Source organism: Peromyscus californicus, unplaced genomic scaffold, assembly GCF_007827085.1.
Source record: "Peromyscus californicus insignis strain IS unplaced genomic scaffold, ASM782708v3 Scaffold_12__1_contigs__length_115047231, whole genome shotgun sequence".
In the NCBI taxonomy this organism is placed as follows: Eukaryota; Metazoa; Chordata; class Mammalia; order Rodentia; family Cricetidae; genus Peromyscus; species Peromyscus californicus.
In genome coordinates, this window is record NW_026294413.1 from 24,395,770 (window position 1) to 24,413,011 (window position 17,242).

The window sequence follows — 17,242 nt, forward strand, 5'->3', positions numbered from 1 at the left end:
TACTTCTTACTGTATATATGGTTTCATACCTATTTTAATATATGTTCATATATAAGGAAGAAAGTAATCGGGAAGAAAGAATCAAGAGCTAGCCTGGCTTTCCCAGCATTCTGCTTAGGATGAATTTATTGATCTTGCTTATCATCAGTTGTCTGGAGGTAGACAGAAAGAGAAAGCAGAGAAGTGGGTGGAGTGTGGGTACTCTAAGCTTAGCCTGTATGCCCATAGGAAGCTTCCCTGTGCCTGAGAAGTTGCATAAGCACAACATAAGCAGAGTAATAACCCTGGAAATGAGAGCCTTGGGACAAAGGTGAGAATGGCCAGGGAGTCTCAGAGGGCAACTCGGTAGAACACTAGCTAGTATTGTTTTTCCATAATCAAAATAAAATTTCTACCAAGTAGTCATAATCCTCACTGGACACAATTGAGAAACCAAACCTCAAAAACATTGTCATAGGGTCACTTGGCATTGGATAACAAAGCTGGGACTAAAAGACAGGAGCCTGCTCATTTCCACTACTGATGGTAACTGCAGTGCAGGAAGAAAAAAGAAAACCATGGTGCACTTAGGAGCAGCTTGCAAATGATCCTTTGTTTTCTGCTCTTTCTCCTGGGGAAACCTCATCATAAGATACCACCAAGGACATTCCCACAAACAAAACCCCCAGTTCCCAGTTATGCAATTAGGGCAGAATTTTATTAAGCTCTTAATCGGTCATTATAGCTGTCTCTATTTGATAAGAAAAAAATAAATGACTTCAGCAGGGTTGATGTCTACAGGACCATTTTCTAACCACAACTCTAAACATTTCTATAATCACTTAACTGATGTTGTTTTAATGAGAGCTATTGTTATTATGTATTATTAATAAAAAATCTACCATTACTATTAATATCACTTATGAAAGATTCTTTAAAGAGCTATGAGACTACACATGCAATTAACAGGAAGCCAATTTTTTTCCATAGAGTGAAAAAATCAGGTAAGTCTAGCTATATACATTTGATCTCATAAAAAAAAAAGTAGTCCAAGTTAATTTTACATTCCCACAAGGAAAACCATGAGCCCCATGAATTTTATGGAGCTCCTTATACTTTCCATATAGAAAGAAATTTGGTGAGCTGAGAGAAATGTTCATAAGCCTCTAATCTCACGCCTGTGCCCATGGAATTTATTGGCTCTCATTTCAGAGAGCTCAGACTTATCCAAAAGACCATATTCAATATGACTGAAAAACATATTTCTACTGTCAAATGGGATAGGGGATGATGAGTAAATAAGAATGGTGTCATAATTCTATGACATATTCTAAATACAGAACATGGGAGCTGTGCAGAAAACCCCTTTCCTGTCCTCCCCCCAATGATATTCCTATGACAAGGATCCCCTGCACCTCAGAGCTACCATCTTTCTCTATCTTCAAGCCCATTCTGCTTCTCTCTAATGCAGGAATGAATCAGAAGCCACAGGGCCCAGCCAAGAGAGGGGAGTGAGAATCCAGGAAGTCCATATGTGCTCTGCTGTTGGTGCCTCCTACATGAAGGTCAAGCTCTGCATCTAGGGAAAGGTTACCCTAGCAGAATGCAACAATTTGCTCAGTGTTTCAAGGAGTTCTGTATTCTAAAATGGCATCTCATGTTTATTATTTAAGAAAGGGGGCTTGTTTCAGAGCTCCTGAGTGGTAAATTTTGAAGGGGATTTATATCCTAGTCCAAGACTATGTTTCTGCATGGTTTTAAAGGATTTACTGAATGCATATTTTTATCTGGCGTTAGGCTTTATGGTGGGATTCCAAAGTATATGTGAGCTGAGTGAGTTGAAAGCATAAAAGGTAAAGCTAAGTTCCAATGGGACACATCAATATGAAAGGAAAGGAGCCTGCCTCCAAGCCTGATGACTTGAGTTGATCCCCAGGTTTCCTATGGTAGACAGACCAGGACTGGCACCAGGCTGTGGCATATACATACCTATCAATACATGCAATCAATCAAATGTAATAAAATGATTTTAAATAAAGATCATACAAGATCATAGACAAAACTTGAAAATTTTTTTTTTTTTTTTTTTTTTTTTTTTTTTTTTTTTTTTTTTGCAATACAATTCAGTTCCACATATCAGCCACGGATTCCCTTGTTCTCCCCCCTCCCGCTCCCCTCACCCTCTCCCAGCCCGCCCCCCATTCCCATCTCCTCCAGGGCAAAGCCCTCCCCACAGACTGAGATCAACCTGGTAGACTCAGTCCAGGTAGGCCCAGTCCCCTCCTCCCAGGCCGAGCCAAGCGATCCTGCATAGGCCCCAGGTTTCAAACAGCCGACCCATGCAATGAGCACAGGACCCGGTCCCACTGCCTGGATGCCTCCCAAACAGATCAGGCCAATCAACTGTCTCACCCACTCAGAGGGCCTGATCCAGTTGGTGACCCCTCAGCCATTGGTTCACAGTTCATGCGCTTCCACTCGTCTGGCTATTTGTCCCTGTGCCCCATCCAACCTTGGTCTCAACAATTCTCGCTCATATAAACCCTCCTCATTCTCGCCAATTGGACTCCCAGAGCTCCACCCGGGGCCCAGTCATGGATCTCTGTATCCAGATCCCTCAGTAGTTGGATGAGGTTTCCAGCACAACCATTGGGGTGTTTGGCCATCCCATCACCAGAGTAGGTCAGTTCGGGCTGTCTCTCGACCATTGCCAGCAGTCTGTTGTGGGGGCAACCCTGTGGATTTCCGTGGGCCTCTCCAGCACTTTGCTTCTTCCTATTCTCATGTGGTCTTCATTTACCATGGTCTCCTATTCCTTGTTCTCCCTCTCTGTTGTTGATCCAGCTGGGATCTCCCACTCCCCCAAGCTCTCTTTCCCTCGACCCTCGCCCTTCACTACAGCCACTCATGTCCAGGCTGTTCATGTAGATCTCATTCCATTTCTCTGTCATTGGGAGATCCCCATGTCTTTCTTGGGGTCCTGTTTTCCAGGTAGCCTCCCTGGTGATGTGAGTAGCAGTCCAGTCATCCTTGTTCCACATCTAGTATCCTGCTATGAGTGAGTACATACCATGTTTGTGTTTCTGAGTCTGGGTTACCTCACTCAGGATGATTTTTTCTAGATCCATCCATTTGCCTGTAAACCTCATGATATCATTGTTTTTCTCTGCTGAGTGGTATTCCATTGTGTATATGTACCACATTTTGTTTATCCATTCTTCAGTTGAAGGGCATCTAGGTTGTTTCCATGTTCTGGCTATTACAAACAATGCTGATATGAACATAGCTGAACAAGTGCTCTTATGATGTGGTTGAGCATTCCTTGGGTATATGCCCAAGAGTGGTATAGCTGGATCTTGGGGGAGATGGATTCCCAATTTTCTAAGAAAGCACCATATTGATTTCCAAAGTGGTTGTACAAGCTTGCATTCCCACCAGCAGTGGAGGAGAGTTCCCCTAGCTCCACATCCTCTCCAGCATAAGGTGTCTTCAGTAAAACTTGAAATTTTTAATCTTGTTGTTTTGAGGTAGTAGAATTCAACTCGGTTCCTCATGAATGTTGAGCAGCTGTTCTACCATTGAACAACATTCCCAGTTCATTATCCCATTATTCCAGTTATCCCATTTTAAAAGATATGGAGAGAGAGAGACACAGGAGTGGACAGTGCTGAAAGTAGTGGAGGAAACCATAGATGAATCCAGCTACAACCTAAGATCCCTGAATTCCAACTGAATGCTCCATCTGTCCATTAATGTAGACTCTCTCATTAACTAGGAAAATTACAAAACCCCTTGGAAGGGGTGGCTTCCTGTGAATGTGGTGTGAATTCTTAGCTGATACCTCAAAAGCGACTTTTAGTTTATTAATTTCAAAGTCTTGAGTATACTTTTGAACTTTATTTACCTCTTCCAAGTTGTGTCTCAACTCAGAACGTAGTGGAAATGAGGTTTTCATGTAAGTTTTAGACTGCACTCATAGCTGTCCCTGGTAGTTTTAATGGTCAATGCTGTAGAACAATCCTTTTCTACACTATAGATATGTATTACTCTCATTGGTTAATGAAAAGCTGACAGGATGGTAGTGGGGGAGGAAGTTAGGCAGGCAGGAAAGACAAACTGAGAATGATGGGAAGAAGGAGGGCGGAATCAGGAGAGACGCTAGCAAACTGCCCAGGAAGCAAGACATGCTAGAGGACATACAAAGCCATGAGCCATATGGCAATACATAGATTAATAGAAATGGGTTAATTTAAATGTAAGAATTAGCTAGTAACAAGCCTGAGTTATTGGCCAAGCATTTATCATTCATATTCAGCCTCTGAATTGGTTATTTCCTGTCCCAGGCAGTCAGGACAGGAAACATCCTTTTACAGCTCAAGACAAAGCATCCTATTTACATTAGCATATTCATTAAGAAACATTGAAAGGGCACTGCAAGTATTAAACAACATAGTCTAGAATGTTTCATAGGAAAGGTTTTCCTGTGCAGGGTGCATTCCGCACCTCCTCTGTTTTCTCAAATTCAGCAGGTTAGGAGACTGTGTAGATGGTTTGTGTGGTAGGTTGAGGAATTGTAAATCTGGAGACTTTGAGTGCCTTCAAAACTAATATTCTTGCTAACTCATCACAATTTATCAAAACATAAGACATGGTTTTATTTCATTGTAATAAAATCGAACAACATACTGAAAATTAAAATGAGAAAATAGAATTCTAGGATGCTAGAATTATAAAATATTCCATGAATTATATAAATGCATTCACAGAGGGAAACTGAGAGAGGAATAGTTAAATGTCTTCCCAGAAATCACACAGCATCAACTAAAGGACAGACACCTTAAACGGTAGTCCCCAACCTCAGACCTGACGGGGTTCCATTATCCTTTCTGTGCATAAATGGGTGTTGGCATCGTAGAGAGTCTTGGGAGGGATGCCTCCTTCACACTGAAGCCAGGGTGTTATGCAAAGACCCAATGGTCACCAACCTATTGTCTTGGGGAACTTTCAACTACTAACATGCTTTGTTTGACCTCAGTCCCAGTCTCTGTATTGTGACTCCCCCAGGCAACACTGGCAATACCATGTTGTATCAGCATGGAGAAAATCCACAGATCCAGTTGTCAACATCCATAAACCACATATGCGTCAAGAAAGAGCCCTGGAGTTCAGTGTCTGGAAAGCCAGGCACCTTCTTAATCAGACCCTACCTGCTTAAGTGTGCAGAATCTTAAGGCTGAATTTTCTACTAAGCTGTGAGCTCTGAAGACGAATATTAAATTAGGCTTTGGAAATCAGTGTGTGCTCCTTCACAGAAGCACACTTTCATTTTAACATTTAATTATGAAGATGCCCCACGAGGAGCTTTGAGCTTGTGGCTGCCAGAAATTGAGTCATACATGGGAGGGCTACAGCAGAGCTGCAGCTTCCTTCTCCAGCCTCCTCCAGGCTCACCTGCTATTTGAATGACCTTCTAAGGTTGACCGGGCTGGACTTTTGAGGCAGTCCTAGGTCTTCCCAGGCTGTGCTGTGCTTTTAAAGGTATGTTCATGGAAATGGCCTTGAATCAACAAAAGGGAGCCCCATCGGTCAAGCATTTCCAAGGCAAACCTCAGTGGCAGAAGCAAGCAGTATTAGCGCCAGCAATTCTATGTCTGTCTGAAGAGATGTCAACCAAGTTTCCATTTATTTCAAACTGCTGTGAGCAATATTGAATTATTGTGCAGGAAAAATATATTCCCTACCCACCAAGAAGATTGCAGCAATCTTCCAAAACGGAGAGTATCTTGTAACCAAGCACATAGATCAAAAATGGATTTATGTGAGCCACACAACTTGTACATATTTCAGTGTTGTTCATTTTATAGCCTTATTCCATTACGTTGACAGAAGAAAATAGTTGTCTGCTCCTAAATTTGGCTTCTGGCTAATTTTTAAACATATTTATAGTTTTGTTTAATATATATACATATACACATATAAATATCCTAGTACTTTATTTTTGTTTATATGATCTTCTCTGATTAATAACTATACATCACATCTAACATGTGGTTATGTCTTTCTCCATACTGTCATAGCAGGAATGTGAACCTTTTACAAGTCTCCATTCTTATCTTCTCAAGGTTCAGAAGGAGAGACAGGACAAAGTAACTTAAACCATTCCTCTGATAACAATCACTGCAAAACTGCCACAGTGGCTAGATTTATGTCAACTTGCCACAAAGTCGAGTCACTGTAGAAGAAGGAACCTCAGCTGAGAAAATGCCCCCACCAGATGGCCTGTGAGAAGGCCGTGGTGCATTTCCTTGGTTGATGATTCATGTGGGAGGGTCCAGTTCACTGTGGGTGGTGCCTCCCTTGGGCTGTGGGTCCTGGGGGCTATAAGAAAGCAGGCTGAGCAAGCCAGGATAAGGAAGCCAGTTAGCAGCACTCTTCCATGGTCTCTGCATCAGCTCCCATTTCCAGGCTCCTGCCCTGAGTTATCTCAGTGTTGGAAGGCTACTTGGAAATGTAAGTGAAATAAACCCCTTTCTCCTCAAGTGACTTTTGGTCATGGTGTTTTATCACACAATAGAAACACTAAGCCACTTTATCATGCTATCATAAAAGTAAAGGCGTTCACATCAAACACAATTTCTGCTCAAATAGTCCACATGGTATAACCAGAAGCAGCCTTATGTGGATTATTTGAGATGATACTCTTTGAGGGTTTTTTTGAGGGGAGGGTGGCAGAAGGTGTACCAGAAGCAGCCTTATGTGGATTATTTGAGATGATACTTTTTGAGGTTTTTTTGTGGGGGAGGGTGGCAGAAGGTGTTGCTGTTGCTGGCTGTTTTGTTGTTTGGGCATTTTGTTTGAGACAGCATCTCACCCTAACTCACTAGGCAGCCCAGACTGACCTAGAACTCACAGCAGTTCTCTTGCCTCTGCCTTCAGGTACTGTGAATCAGGTATGTACCACCCACCTGACTGATACCTTTTAAAACATAGAATAACAAGTTTAATTGTTATTTAAAAAATGGAAATTTAAAAGCAAAGAAAAATGGACAGAATAAAATATAATGAAGCATAGACATACAAGATCTATGGTGGGAGGTAGAGTCTAGAACAAACCTAATGGCCAGTTAGTAATAGATTACAAATAGACGTTTCCCCCAGTACAAATGAGTCACAGGAGAGAGTTCTAGCCATACCACATAGTGGCTGAAGAGGGTAGGCATATTCTTGAGTTTGTTTTCCTGAGATCTTTTTCACATGGTTTTTATAGTTGTAATATTTAGCCAAAAACTTTTCAGTGTGGTTTCGACCACAGCTAAACTTTTCAGAAGCCTCTTAGAGGAAAATACAGATGACATGGAATAGTGTTTTTTGTGACCTTCAGACACCAAGCTACATGTTCCCACTGGTAGCCATCTATTAGGGTGCTTTCTACTAACAACTTGCAGAAAATCCAGAATATAAACAGAGGTCGTGACTGGATCCCAGAGTGATTCCTTTCAGGTGTCTCTTTCGTTTGCCACAGTATTCACTGCAGTGGGATAGAACTGCGTACGTGCTTGTCAATTCCATGGGTATTGGAAATTCTCTGTATTTCTTATGGTTAAATCAGGTCATATGGGAAACTCGCTTCCCTGACCAGGCAGGCTCTTTTTTGGTCATCTAGGGAACTGATTTTAAATGTGTGATGTTTCCAGCAGTTCCAGGGACCTTGCTTTGGGGATGAGAAAAGACAAAGGTAGTCATTAGACTGGCTACAGAAATAAACATTAGATGTTGACAGTTTTCAGTCAGGATTTTGGAAAGCAGAGCATATTTCTTACCTTCTCTGTGTATCTGAGCTCTCAAACATGGAGGAAGTAAGAGCCAGATTTGCTGTTATCCTGAGGGTGGGTGATTATTCACTGGGCACAGTAACAACTTAATACAGGAAAAGAAGTTTGAATATGCTCACCAACACCCAGCATGGGCTTAGAAAGGAAGATCTGCATGCCCATTTCCCCACAGTGGCTGATAGAGAAGAGCATGGTTGCTCAAATCCAGTCCTCCTCCCATAGCCCAGACTGAGGGCATTTAACCCATTCAGTACTCCCAGGGCACTCTGCTTAAGGCCCTTCTACATCTCTTAGCATTCAGACCTTCCTCTGTCCTCACAGGTTTGCCCAGGCTTTCAATTATCTTTGCCCTGCCCTCTCCCATGGTGCATCTAAGCTTTTCACAAGGAATTTGAGGATCTTTAAAAACCCCAGACTAAACCATCTTAATAACACTTGCCTTTTTCCATTAGTTCCTCGTGCTCTTTCTCTTTGAGCTCAAGGTGGGGTGAGGAGGCAAACAGTCCTGGTAATGTATTTTCCTCTGCTGTGTGGTTTTGTTCCAGCTAACCTCTCAGTCTGGAATGTCTCCACCTTTTACGTCCATTGGTTACAGAACTAATGTTCCCAGTACTGTGCTTACCGTGCTGAATTAAGTTCTGCACTTGAATTACCCTCCTCAAAGAGCACTTATGACTAAAGGAAATGTCAACAAAATCTCTGTTTATTTCAATCCATTGTGAAAGATGCTGAATTATGCTGCAGAAAAGCAGGAGTTTTTTGTTTTTTGTTTTGTTTTTTTTCCTTACCCACTAAAAGTTAGATCATACTTTACAATATAAAAGGTTTGGTTTCAGAAGCTCATTAACATTTCATCCAGGCAGCCAAGAGTCTATGCACAAAGGCAGGAGCCAAATATAATACCATCAGGTAGAGCTGTCCAATAACAACTGCAGAGAGAGCACAGTGGGACTTCCTATGCCCCCTTAGGGTTGAAAGTCCCATGTCTCTCCTCTAGGGGATTTAAAGGATGGGTCATCCCAAGAGGAAAGGGGTGTCCAAAGTGGAAATCTTTAATGCTTTCCCATTTTATCCCCTCAAATTTTTAGATGACTCAGGATATATACTTCTATTAAATGGGTTTACAAATCAAATATACTATAAAGACATAAGAATTTTATTTTCCAATAAATGTTGATAATCATTTAATTTCATTCTTTGTTAAATATAAAGGCAAATTTGGAAAGTAATTAGATGGATGTGCTTATTTGATTTTAGTTAAGTAAATCTTGGCTGAATATTCAGTATTTCAAGATATAGAACACCTTCAGTATTTTCAGAAATGATTGATATTTTTATTTTATCACTGATGTTGAAAATGTTGCTTTGCATAAATACAGAATACAAGACAGTAGAAGTATATTTAGGACCATTTCAAAAGTTGTTAGAAATTCTGTCCTAATCCCAACCCAAATTCACTTCATGATGTTTGATAAAAAGTCAAAAACTCAAAACAGCAACTTTCAAAAAAGCAAACATTATAACACAATATAATTTCAAGATATATTAATATGATGCTAATGCTTATATGCTGTGGAGTGACGATTATTAAAAGTCGTAGTATCCCATAATTAAACCATTATGTGTGTAACAGCAGAAACTTTAAATGCACAGTAAAAACATTATAATCCATACCATACATCAGATTTGAATCTGAGCCATGGTGTTGCAGGCAGCATTCACTGGCATTGTGTGGCGTGATGGCATGTGTATATAAAATGCACATGTTGTGTGTTTCAAACCTAGGCTACAGTGGAGACATAAGATGCAATATGAGCCGGGCTTGCCAGAGTCACCTCGAATTCATTATGAATTTGATTTTGAATTCAATTTCTGGTCATTGCACACTCAGAACCTTTTACTGTTGCTCAATTATTTTACAACCCCACATTGACCTAAGTGACCTCAGATGGGATCATGCTGTGACCTCATGGATTAAGAATCGCTGGTCTACATTTTCTTTTGAGGATGTAACCTATCTATTAGTACATGGGATGTAACTAGAATCTATTTCCTGTTTCTCCCCCAGAATCAACACTAGCAGCTCTCCTTGGGTAGAGGAGAAGAAAAGAAGTATTTCCTCTTCCTAGCAAGATAATAGATCATCTCCCCTCAGTGGTAAAAATGAGAAGTCAAGGGATCAGCATTCCTTCTTAGGCATGACAATCTAATATAATTATATAAATGAATCTCAAAGTGAGATGCTGAAATGTGAAAACAATAGACAATGTATTTTGAAGTGAGGTTTTAAAAAAGCCAGCATAGTAGGAAGTTAATTTTTCAGGTCCCGAGATAACAACACAGCTCTTAACAAGTTAGGAGGAAGCCAGTCAGATGTCTGGGTACACATCTGTAATTCCATTCTTTAGTGGGGGGGGCATTGAGTCAGAAAGTTATGAATTCAAAGCACACACAAGATAGAAGGAACTGGGGAAAGTGAGTATGGAAACTAAGACAGGTTATTTGAGAGAGGGCATGTTGCTTACTTTGTATCTAGTCAAGAAATGTTTTTTTTAAAAGACAACTCCAAGAATTGAGTATCCATCCCTAACTCGCTATTTGGTATTGGTACACCTGTGCCTTCATTGTTGCGTAGCAAGAAAGTATAAGAAGCGGGCCCACTGGCAGCATTGTAGAAGAATGAAAGTATGTTGTTGCTGAATCAGCATTCATAGATAGACCAATCATTTAGGTAAGGTGGGAGAAAGATGGGTGTAAGATAAATGAAGTGTCCATTGGGCCAGATATGACCAAGTGTGAGAAAGAACAATTATCTAAGGTTACCCTAGGTCCTGACCTAAAATACTATACAAAGAAAGAACAGACTTTTTAGCAGAGATACCCTGGCAGAAACACCGAACTCCCAGAGCTGAGAATAGAGAATAATCAGCCCAGTTAGGCAGAGAAGTCTTCAGCCATTACACAGGTCAAGGGAAGGATGATGGGAAATCAGAGAAGGAGAGGACACCCCAGAAAACTACAAGACCCTGTACCAGGAAGCATCATCATTGAACATCTACCAAGCAGAGAATAGCTCCATGTGGAACACAACAGTAATAGGATTGTAAGGAGCAACTTGGTCCAACCTATCTTTATTCCCATCTTTTTCACACAACTTTTGACCTTGAAATAGCAAGAAAATTCCATGAATGATAGGAGTCAGATGAGTCCAAGTCTTGAACTTCCAAAGTCAGGCAAATCTGGATGTGAGTGGGAGACACATCATCTGGAAAGCAAAGGTATTTGTTGACATTTCATGGTTCAGTCATCCTAATTACTAAGATGAGAGAACATTCATGTGCCCTGAGTGAAGGTCTTTTATGCAATTTTTAATTTAATTTATTTGTTTTGGTTTAGTTTTGTTTTTTTAAGACATGGTTTCTCTGTGTAGTCCTGCCTATCCTGGAACTCAGCTGGCCTTGATCTCAGAGACCTGTCTGTCTCTGCCTCCCAAATGATGGGATTAAAGGCATGTGCCACCATATCTGGCTTCAATTTTTAAATTTTGAGATCCCATAAAGATGGGATACCATGAGATTTCTCCCTTCTAATTAGCTTGTCTATTGATATTGTCATTGCTAGAGTCTTATTTAAACATCTGTATTGTCGAAGTATCATGGTGTAGCTTCTCTGTCATTTCTAGGAGACACAATCTCACAGCAGACTTCCTGTTTCTCTGGCTCTTACAGTCATTCTGATCTCTCTTCTGAGATGTTCCCCAAGCCTTAGGTGCACTTGTGTTGAAGATGAATAGGTTGCAGGCAGGCTCCACACAATCAGTTGATCTCTTCATTATGACCATTCGTGGGTTTTGTAATAGACTCCATTGGACTAAGAGATGTTTCTTAGGTTAAAAGTAAAAGGTACACTTATCTGTGGGTACAAAGATAAGTTTTGGAATGCAGTTAGGAATTATGCTGGCTAAATAAAATTGCAGTAGTAGGTTCTTCTCTAGGACTCATGAACTTACTAGCTTCAAATAATTGGCTAGGTTTCTAGTACCAGGCATGATTTCCTTCCTGTTGAGGGAATCCAATTTGACAGGTACTGGTTACTGCCCAAATGTAAGTCCCACTCTTGCACCGCTAGGGAATCTTACCATGCTAGTCACTGTTGTAGTTCATAGGCATCACAGCTGGATGAGATTGTTGAATGCCTCTTTCCCTGGGCAGCTGCATAGCAACTTCTGGTACTATGAAAGCTAGTCTGGAAGAAGGAGACCTTCAGGTTCCATCCAACTAGAATATTCTGAATCCTTTGTCCAAAGTATATAGTGCTTTCATTAACAGGAACTTACCAGCAACCAACTGCAACAGCCATAGTATGTATCATTTGGGGAGTCACTTAGACTGTCTTCACCAACAAGTCAAATCAAAGATTTTCTGTTTTGTTTTTTGTTTAGTTTTTGTGTCAGGAACTGGGGGTTCTATTGCATAGTCTATGGCCCTTGTGGGGAGCCTTTTCAGCCCAAGTGACATGACTTCATTTAAGATGTGTGTGTGTGTGTGTGTGTGTGTGTGTGTGTGTGTGTGTGTGTACAAATACTTCTATGTATCATATACAATGTTAGGTAAATATAAAATAATGTAATTCCTTGAGGGTTTATCAAACATACTTTGTATTATTCATCCCTCTTCCTTCACTTTCTTTCTGTATCTACCTCCCTCTTCCTCCCCAACTAAGTTCCTCTCCCCATTTTTCTCATCCTCCCCCTCTTCATTTCTCCTGCATATTGCCTTAACCCTCTCTAGCCCTACTCCATAGCCCCCTTTTCCCTTTCCTGGCTTGGAGAAGTGAGTCTTTAAAGTCATGAGTTCATCCAAGGGGAGGGAATAATAGCCTTATTGGGTGCACTTCAAGGATCTTTGGAAAATCATTTACAGTTCCTTGATAGCTGTATTTTTTTCAACAGGCTGCTCATAGTTGCTTAACAGGCCTCTCCATCTACTCTGGTATTCCTAGTGGCAGCAACTCAGCTTTGCTCAGCTTTGCACTCTCACTACCTATTCTTGTACCTAGCTCATGCTTAAGTACATGTTGGATCACACAAGGAAGAAGAATTCCATGCTTACTGAGGAACAAATATAGAGAGTTACATGATTATGAAGGAAGAGAAACCACACACTGTTGGGTAGAATGAGAAGATTTCACAAACCTAGTCATATATGATGTGGCCATATAAGACCAGTATCATTGTATCAGCTGCTTACTGTCAGAACTATCAGAATTCAAGAAAGACAACAGCAGCAGGAGGAGGAGGTCAATGAACAGCTGAAGACCCATTGGCTTTCATAAATGAATGTGACCATTCCATGGATGGCAAGGTGGAGCCAGGTGTTACATCGCGTACTAAATGTGAATAGAGTGTAGGAGGGTAGCCATAATGAGACTGGAAAATGCCAAGGCCATCAGACTGCTGGCAGGTCCTGAGACGGAAACAAAGGAGGCTTTTTGGAGGAAAGTAGATGAGAAACCCATCAGAGGCTCATCCAGGCAGTACTGTACACATCATCAGGACGAAGCTGTCCAATCAGAAGAGACCAGTGTCTGTCTGAAGTTTAGCATGAATTCCTATTGCTACTATAAAAGGACTCTGCTTCTCTGATCATCAGCTTTTACAAGCATGAGAATTAGCTTACCCTCATAGTAGGAGTTAAAGGCAAATCTAAGGGAACCGAACATCAGACTTCAATAAGGAGAAGCCAATGGGAAGAGAATGAAAATGGCATAACCCTGACAGATGGGTTTAGCTGAGTCAAACCGACTGGGTTAAATAAGATTAATAGTTAACTATCCTGTATACCTTTGATACTCCAAACCTCTAACCTTGTTTTAAATCTTGTTTCGTTCATTCAAACAGTTGACCCTTGCATCCCACTGAAACCAATGCTACTTCAGAGAACAGAAGGGCAAGGTTGTTATTTAAAGGAAGTGAAATCTTCTGAGGGAAATGCCCTCAGTTTCCCCAGTTGGTGGAAATAGAAAGTTAGGTGAATGGAATAACATGACAGATGACTGGAATGCCTGAGTTTAGAAGATGTTTTCTATCGCAAAAGATCATTTTTTTTACATTATTATTATTAACACTTCAGACTGATTTAGAGAGAACTAGGTTACATAAGATGGAGAAAATGGAAAATAAATAGTGAACCGAGCATGGTGGTGCACGTCTTTAATCCCAGTACTTGAGAGGCAGATGCAGTTGGGTCTCTGAGTTCCAGGCTATCCTAGTCTATGGGACAAGTTTGAGAATAGCCGGGGCTACACAGAGAAACTGCCTCAAAAAACCTAAAACTAAATAATAATAATAATAATAATAATAATAATATGTGATAAAAAAAACTTTAAGCCCGTTCTAGAAACGTCATCCGGTTATTCTGTGTGTGTGTGTGTGTGTGTGTGTGTGTGTGTGTGTGTGTGTGTGTTACTGTGGATCAGCCATGGAAGGTTTAATAAAGACTTCCAGTCTGCCTGGAATACACAAGTTGTTTCAGAAATCAGGGGATGAACATGGATTGAGTGGTGACTTCGTGCTGGAGCCTACACAACTCACCTCATTTCACCTCCATAAAATCGCTCTAAGAGATGACCAGCATCCTACCATCTAAGAAATTGAGGCTCAAAGACAGTGTGTTAAACAGACATCCAAAGCAAGACGTGTGGCAGAACCGGGACTGAAATCCAGATGTGTCCAAAATCAAAGCCTCACTGCTACCACATGTGATCATGCTCTTGTGCATAAAGAGCAAGCAGAAAGAGAACCAGGAAAGCACAAGTCCTCCACAGAATGGTTTAGTGTGGGGTGGGTACTCCTTATAACATTGTGATCCAATGAAGAGAGACGTCACGTTATCTTAAAGCCACAGGACAAACCTAAAAAATAAGGAGTAATATGCAAGGTTTACTGTAATAAGACCTCACCAAAGGAATTTAAGGACTGGATTACTGGAGGATGTGCAGCACAGATTTTTAACTCATATTCAACACAAGTGAAAATTTTTAAACATGATCCTAAAGAAGTTTATATAGAGAAAATAAGTGTGCAGGAAGCAAATACTTTTGAGAAAAGAGTAAAATAAAAGACTCTGTCCAGCTATAGTTTAAATATGTGGTAAAGTTCAGTGATGAAAACAGTATTATACTTATGCAGGAAGAAACTCAAACAGAAAAAGTGAAAATTCACAAATTAAACCCAGGTGTATATAAAATAAAAATTCAACAATTTACATGTTATGTACCATTACAGTAGTCTTCTAGCTCGCTAAAAATTGGTAATTCTGCAAATAATTTGAAGACAAGTGATTACACTATTTTAAAAAACTGAAGAATTTCCCTGTTAAAGTGAAAACAGCGTAATGTAACTCCTCTACTTAAAACTCTCGTGTTTCCCATCTCTCATGGTAAAGGGTTCAACCTTACCCTGAAGGTCTTACATAACGTAAGCCATATATTCTCCTAAATACATTTCATATTGATCTCATCTTGTGACATTATGCCTCAAACATTTGGCCCAGATGCTGAACCTCAGACAATACAGAAAAGCTCTGAGCATGTGGGTTTCACACTGGTGGCCCCTTTCCACCCAAAATGTTTGCACTTCCTTGAGAACTTTGGCCAAATGTCACTTAGTCAAACTGGCCTCGCTCCATCACGATAGCAAAAGCAGTAAGAAAGAGACCATAGTGGGGGCATAAATGGGTGTAAACAGCTTCTCTAGCCACTCACTCACAGACTGCCAACTAATAAATTTAGCAACATAAACATGAAAAACATCTGCATGTTACAAGTAGGACTGGACTTAAATAGCCAGTAACAGCTGGAAGAATAGTATGGATAATAAGCTCTGAGCAAAAGCTAGTTTCTTTAAAATAAAGATAGCCTCTATTACATATAATGGAAATACCAACACAAATATGGACCAAAAAGGGCAAATAAAATTCTTGCTCGTGTGTGAAAACAAATGGCCAATATATAAAAAAGTATCCCACCTTGCAGAAACGCGTCTTTCTCCATGCAGCCAGTAGTTTCACAGAGAGCAATGTTTGTCAAGAGTAAGGGGGCCATATGGGTAAAAAATATTTAAAACATGCTTACCTTTCAACCACGGAATTTCACTTCTAGAAATTAGTCACAAGGAAATAATTAGAGGCAAGCAGAGAGATTTGGCTCTAAAGATGTAATAAAAGAGTAATGTGCAAGCTAAGAGGGGGAAGGAGTATGAGGTGACGCATTTTCTTCTTGCTGGTGAGGGTGGAGAGACAAGGACTGTAGAAGCTATCTCTAAATGAGCCCAAGGTGTGTGTGTGTGTGTGTGTGTGTGTGTGTGTGTGTGTGTGTGTGTGTGTGTGTGTGTGTTTTAAGGGCCATCTGGTAGTGGCAGCTGCGTCATGTCTTCAGTACAGCTACAAGAGGAAGCAGTGGGCTTAAGCTTCCACACAGGGATTTAGATGAAATATAAGGGAGTATTTCCTTACAAGAAGATTTGCAAACACGGATACCGGGCAAAGAAGGGGACGTACAATCACATTTCCTATAGGCCTTTGCTACAGAACGGATTTTCTTCAAATTAAGATGATTTTTGGTGTGTGCCTACAAGAGGCGGGGTTGGGCCTCAAGTTCATGTTCAGCTTTCTATTTTAAATTGTGCTGTGATGTTTGATCAATGCATTTGTGCACCATGTAATAGGGACTCATATCAGAGTAATTTTGATTCCAGTTCATTAAAACAACATGGAATTGTGCTTTACTCTGTCCAAATGAAGTCCATGTCTTAGTACAATGGAAGGAGAAAAATCTGTCAACCTACCAGCTGCCATGCATGACATAACCACAATAATATTTGAAACCCTCTGGGTTATTTTAGCTATTCCAGAAAACTGTGAGTCTGAAACCAATTCATTAACCTTCCTAGAGGCCAAAGATATTCCAGTTCCACTCCCCAGTTTCTAGCTTTCAACTCATTTAGGCTTCTTGTGAATACTATTGTTAAGATATTTTTACCCAGCACTAAAGACTGCTCATAAAAATCATTAGGCACAATCTTATTACAGTTTAATAGAACTGGACACAACCATTGTGAAGTTCTGGCATGAAAAAAATATTCACAACTACAAGGAAAAGATTTGTACAAGCTCAAGAAAAAAAGCTGGATATCAAAACTGTGTTACAGGAATAGATTAACATTCAGTCAATTCTAATCATTTTTCAAGGCAGCAAGATATATTTACCAAGGTAAAAAAATGAACCCAAGGAGAAAGACTATAAATTGCTTATTTGGAAAATAGAAAGGATATTACTGCATTATTTACAACTTAAAGACTCATATTTTCATATTTAATAAACTTCAAATATTCTCATTTTTCAAACAAACACAATCTGGCATCCTTCCTCCA

At 40.3% G+C, this 17,242-nt stretch overlaps 1 protein-coding gene across 1 annotated transcript in view; it reads left to right on the forward strand.

Moving 5' to 3' along the window:
- Klf12 (KLF transcription factor 12) overlaps positions 1–17,242 on the forward strand; it is a 650,091-nt gene that overhangs the window by 26,054 nt on the left and 606,795 nt on the right. The window lies entirely within an intron of this gene.